The 6,000-nt window shown below is 52.0% G+C and overlaps 3 non-coding genes across 3 annotated transcripts; all 3 read right to left on the reverse strand.

The window, feature by feature from the left end:
- Positions 1–454: 454 nt before the first annotated feature.
- TRNAT-GGU (transfer RNA threonine (anticodon GGU)) lies at positions 455–527 on the reverse strand. The gene has a single exon. It is a non-coding gene; the product is annotated as a tRNA-Thr (tRNA).
- A 2,278-nt stretch (positions 528–2,805) lies between these two features.
- On the reverse strand, positions 2,806–2,878 carry TRNAT-GGU (transfer RNA threonine (anticodon GGU)). The gene has a single exon. It is a non-coding gene; the product is annotated as a tRNA-Thr (tRNA).
- Positions 2,879–5,157: 2,279 nt separating this feature from the next.
- On the reverse strand, positions 5,158–5,230 carry TRNAT-GGU (transfer RNA threonine (anticodon GGU)). The gene has a single exon. It is a non-coding gene; the product is annotated as a tRNA-Thr (tRNA).
- Between the last annotated feature and the right edge of the window lie 770 nt (positions 5,231–6,000).

Consider the following 6,000-nt stretch of genomic DNA (forward strand, 5'->3'; position numbering starts at 1 on the left):
CTGATTATATTTTGGGGAAATTAGTGGCTAGGTAAAGGAGGGACTTGGTGGCTACACTAGGGAATAGGCCAGAAGCAAGTTATTAGGTTTATCTAGTTGGATAGCTAACAAAATCATGTAGCAAACATACACATTCACCAAACACACACCTTTACTAGATCAGGTTGCCCAGGGCCCCGTCCAACCTGGCCTTGAACACCTCCAAGGACGGGGCATCCACAACCTCCCTGGGCAGCCTGTTCCAGGGCCTCACCACTCTCCTGGTGAAGAAAGTTCAGTAGTTTTAACACTGAAAATAGTTTTCAATAGTGAACTAGTTCAATAATTTTTCCAATTATATCAAATGCAATTCCTTGCATGAAAGTTAAACTACACATCAGCTCTTCCGTGACTACACTACACTTGATGTTAGCCAAAAGGCCGAGAAGCGATTAAAAACAATGCGCGCCTTCCATGGAGATGCCGGGGATCGAACCCGGGTGCTCATACTTACCGAGCATGCGCACTTACCACTGAGCTACATCTCCGGCGCTTTAAGGGTCAGGCATAGCTCCGCCCCTTGGCTGCGAGCTCCGTCCTAGCTCCGCCCCCACGCCGCTAGCCCCGCCCCCTGCCTTCCCCGCCTCTCCTTGGCTCATCCGAAAGATTCGAACCCACGAGCTCCCGTTTATTAGACAGGCGCTTTAACCAACCCAGCCACGGCGCTGCCCAAGTGCGCTGATGGCACCGAGCTGAGTGCTGCGGTCGATACGGCGGAAAGAAGGGATGTCATTCAGAGGGACCTCGACAGGCTGGAGGTGAAACTAATGAGGTTCAACACGGCAAAGTGCAAGGTTTTGCACTTGGGCCGGAAGAAGCCCAGGCACCTGTACAGGCTGGGAGGAGTGGTCCTTGAGAGCAGCTCGGCAGAGAAAGACCTGGGGGCCCTGATGGACGAAAGGCTCAACATGAGCCAGCAGTGCGCTCTGGCAGCCCGGAATGCAAATGGGATCCTGGGCTCCATCAGGAGAGGGGTGGTCGGCAGGGATAGGGAGGTGATTGTCCCTCTCTACTCGGCTCTTGTGAGGCCCCATCTGGAGTGGGGAAGCTGTGGAAGGCCCCCGGTTCCCTGGGATACAGGGAACTGAGTACAGCCACACACCCTGTGTTTTCAACTGGAGCAGTGTGTCTCTGCCCTTATTTTTGTTACAAAATGCTCCTGAGATTTAATTCCTACCCAGAAGACAGCAGTGTATAGAGGTCCACTTAATATGGGGAGCAACTGCTTAGGTAGAGTGATAGGACATGGGAGAATGGCTTTAAACAGAGAGAGGGTGGCTTGAGTTAGATGTGAGGAGGAAGTTCTTTACTCAGAGGGCGGTGAGGAGTTGGCGCAGCTGCCCAGAGAGCTGCGGGTGCCCCATCTCTGGAGGGGCTGGAGGCCAGGTTGGATGGAACCTGGGCAGCTGAGCTGATGGGGGGCAGCCCTGCCCATGGATGGCGACTTCAGGCAATAGGAGAATGCTGTCCTCTCTACCTGCAGATCTGAATGTCCACAAACAGTATCCCTCAGTGCCACATGCACATGGTTCTCAACCATCACCAGAGACAGTGACTCCACTGCGTCCCTCACCACTCACCACTCTTTCTAAGAAGTTATCCTGATATCCAACTTGAACTTGCCCTGGCACAATGTGAGGCCATTCCTTCTTGTCCTATTGCTGTTACCTGGGAGAGAAGGCTGACTCCCACCACACCACAACCTCATTTAAGGGAATTATAGAGAGCAATAAAGTCTCCTGAGCTTCCTGTTCTCCAAATGGAACTATCTCTGCAAGACCTGTGCTCCAGACCCTTTACCAGCTTCTGGACAGACCTTAGCACTTCAATGTCTTCCTTGCTGTGGGGAGTAAACTCTTTGAATGGGCTGACAATAGCAGGACACGGGGACATAGTTTTAAGTTAAAAGAGGGAAGATTTAGGTTGGATGTTAGGGGGAAGTTCTTCACTAGTAGAGTGGTTAGGCCCTGGAACAGGCTGCCCAGGGAGGTTGTGGATGCCCCGTCCTTGGAGGTGTTCAAGACCAGGTTGGACGGGGCCCTGGGCAACCTGATTTAGTAAATGTGTATGTTTGGTGGCCCTGCCAGGCAAGCAGGTTCAGGTTGGATATTAGGAAACACTACCACTCACAGTGGTAGCCCATTGGAACAGGCTGCTCAGTGAAATGGTGGAGTCAGCATCCCTGGAGGTGTTCAAGAGAAGGGTAGATTTGGCATTGAGGAATATGGTTTGTTTAGTTGACATGGTGGTGATGTGTTGATGGTTGGTCTAAAGAGATTATCTTGGTGCTCTCTTCCAACCTTAATGAATCTCTGATTATATTTTGGGGAAATTAGTGGCTAGGTAAAGGAGGGACTTGGTGGCTACACTAGGGAATAGGCCAGAAGCAAGTTATTAGGTTTATCTAGTTGGATAGCTAACAAAATCATGTAGCAAACATACACATTCACCAAACACACACCTTTACTAGATCAGGTTGCCCAGGGCCCCGTCCAACCTGGCCTTGAACACCTCCAAGGACGGGGCATCCACAACCTCCCTGGGCAGCCTGTTCCAGGGCCTCACCACTCTCCTGGTGAAGAAAGTTCAGTAGTTTTAACACTGAAAATAGTTTTCAATAGTGAACTAGTTCAATAATTTTTCCAATTATATCAAATGCAATTCCTTGCATGAAAGTTAAACTACACATCAGCTCTTCCGTGACTACACTACACTTGATGTTAGCCAAAAGGCCGAGAAGCGATTAAAAACAATGCGCGCCTTCCATGGAGATGCCGGGGATCGAACCCGGGTGCTCATACTTACCGAGCATGCGCACTTACCACTGAGCTACATCTCCGGCGCTTTAAGGGTCAGGCATAGCTCCGCCCCTTGGCTGCGAGCTCCGTCCTAGCTCCGCCCCCACGCCGCTAGCCCCGCCCCCTGCCTTCCCCGCCTCTCCTTGGCTCATCCGAAAGATTCGAACCCACGAGCTCCCGTTTACTAGACAGGCGCTTTAACCAACCCAGCCACGGCGCTGCCCAAGTGCGCTGATGGCACCGAGCTGAGTGCTGCGGTCGATACGGCGGAAAGAAGGGATGTCATTCAGAGGGACCTCGACAGGCTGGAGGTGAAACTAATGAGGTTCAACACGGCAAAGTGCAAGGTTTTGCACTTGGGCCGGAAGAAGCCCAGGCACCTGTACAGGCTGGGAGGAGTGGTCCTTGAGAGCAGCTCGGCAGAGAAAGACCTGGGGGTCCTGATGGACGAAAGGCTCAACGTGAGCCAGCAGTGCGCTCTGGCAGCCCGGAATGCAAATGGGATCCTGGGCTCCATCAGGAGAGGGGTGGTCGGCAGGGATAGGGAGGTGATTGTCCCTCTCTACTCGGCTCTTGTGAGGCCCCATCTGGAGTGGGGAAGCTGTGGAAGGCCCCCAGTTCCCTGGGATACAGGGAACTGAGTACAGCCACACACCCTGTGTTTTCAACTGGAGCAGTGTGTCTCTGCCCTTATTTTTGTTACAAAATGCTCCTGAGATTTAATTCCTACCCAGAAGACAGCAGTGTATAGAGGTCCACTTAATACGGGGAGCAACTGCTTAGGTAGAGTGATAGGACATGGGAGAATGGCTTTAAACAGAGAGAGGGTGGCTTGAGTTAGATGTGAGGAGGAAGTTCTTTACTCAGAGGGCGGTGAGGAGTTGGCGCAGCTGCCCAGAGAGCTGTGGGTGCCCCATCTCTGGAGGGGCCGGAGGCCAGGTTGGATGGAACCTGGGCAGCTGAGCTGATGGGGGGCAGCCCTGCCCATGGATGGTGACTTCAGGCAATAGGAGAATGCTGTCCTCTCTACCTGCAGATCTGAATGTCCACAAACAGTATCCCTCAGTGCCACATGCACATGGTTCTCAACCATCACCAGAGACAGTGACTCCACTGCGTCCCTCACCACTCACCACTCTTTCTAAGAAGTTATCCTGATATCCAACTTGAACTTGCCCTGGCACAATGTGAGGCCATTCCTTCTTGTCCTATTGCTGTTACCTGGGAGAGCTGGCTGACTCCCACCACACCACAACCTCATTTAAGGGAATTATAGAGAGCAATAAAGTCTCCTGAGCTTCCTGTTCTCCAAATGGAACTATCCCTGCAAGACTTGTGCTCCAGACCCTTTACCAGCTTCTGGACAGACCTTAGCACTTCAATGTCTTCCTTGCTGTGGGGAGTAAACTCTTTGAATGGGCTGACAATAGCAGGACACGGGGAAATAGTTTTAAGTTAAAGGAGGGAAGATTTAGGTTGGATGTTAGGGGGAAGTTCTTCACTAGGAGAGTGGTTAGGCCCTGGAACAGGCTGCCCAGGGAGGTTGTGGATGCCCCGTCCCTGGAGGTGTCCAAGGCCAGGTTGGACGGGGCCCTGGGCAACCTGATTTAGTAAATGTGTATGTTTGGTGGCCCTGCCAGGCAAGCAGGTTCAGGTTGGATATTAGGAAACACTACCACTCACAGTGGTAGCCCATTGGAACAGGCTGCTCAGTGAAATGGTGGAGTCAGCATCATCCCTGGAGGTGTTCAAGAGAAGGGTAGATTTGGCATTGAGGAATATGGTTTGTTTAGTTGACATGGTGGTGATGTGTTGATGGTTGGTCTAAAGAGATTATCTTGGTGCTCTCTTCCAACCTTAATGAATCTCTGATTATATTTTGGGGAAATTGGTGGCTAGGTAAAGGAGGGACTTGGTGGCTACACTAGGGAATAGGCCAGAAGCAAGTTATTAGGTTTATCTAGTTGGATAGCTAACAAAATCATGTAGCAAACATACACATTCACCAAACATACACCTTTACTAGATCAGGTTGCCCAGGGCCCCGTCCAACCTGGCCTTGAACACCTCCAAGGACGGGGCATCCACAACCTCCCTGGGCAGCCTGTTCCAGGGCCTCACCACTCTCCTAGTGAAGAAAGTTCAGTAGTTTTAACACTGAAAATAGTTTTCAATAGTGAACTAGTTCAATAATTTTTCCAATTATATCAAATGCAATTCCTTGCATGAAAGTTAAAGTACATCAGCTCTTCCGTGACTACACTACACTTGATGTTAGCCAAAAGGCCGAGAAGCGATTAAAAACAATGCGCGCCTTCCATGGAGATGCCGGGGATCGAACCCGGGTGCTCATACTTACCGAGCATGCGCACTTACCACTGAGCTACATCTCCGGCGCTTTAAGGGTCAGGCATAGCTCCGCCCCTTGGCTGCGAGCTCCGTCCTAGCTCCGCCCCCACGCCGCTAGCCCCGCCCCCTGCCTTCCCCGCCTCTCCTTGGCTCATCCGAAAGATTCGAACCCACGAGCTCCCGTTTACTAGACAGGCGCTTTAACCAACCCAGCCACGGCGCTGCCCAAGTGCGCTGATGGCACCGAGCTGAGTGCTGCGGTCGATACGGCGGAAAGAAGGGATGTCATTCAGAGGGACCTCGACAGGCTGGAGGTGAAACTAATGAGGTTCAACACGGCAAAGTGCAAGGTTTTGCACTTGGGCCGGAAGAAGCCCAGGCACCTGTACAGGCTGGGAGGAGGAGTGGTCCTTGAGAGCAGCTCGGCAGAGAAAGACCTGGGGGCCCTGATGGACGAAAGGCTCAACATGAGCCAGCAGTGCGCTCTGGCAGCCCGGAATGCAAATGGGATCCTGGGCTCCATCAGGAGAGGGGTGGTCGGCAGGGATAGGGAGGTGATTGTCCCTCTCTACTCGGCTCTTGTGAGGCCCCATCTGGAGTGGGGAAGCTGTGGAAGGCCCCCGGTTCCCTGGGATACAGGGAACTGAGTACAGCCACACACCCTGTGTTTTCAACTGGAGCAGTGTGTCTCTGCCCTTATTTTTGTTACAAAATGCTCCTGAGATTTAATTCCTACCCAGAAGACAGCAGTGTATAGAGGTCCACTTAATATGGGGAGCAACTGCTTAGGTAGAGTGATAGGACATGGGAGAAT

Source organism: Coturnix japonica, chromosome 3 (assembly GCF_054131305.1).
Source record: "Coturnix japonica strain WE chromosome 3, WE-NBRP24, whole genome shotgun sequence".
NCBI classification, from domain to species: Eukaryota; Metazoa; Chordata; class Aves; order Galliformes; family Phasianidae; genus Coturnix; species Coturnix japonica.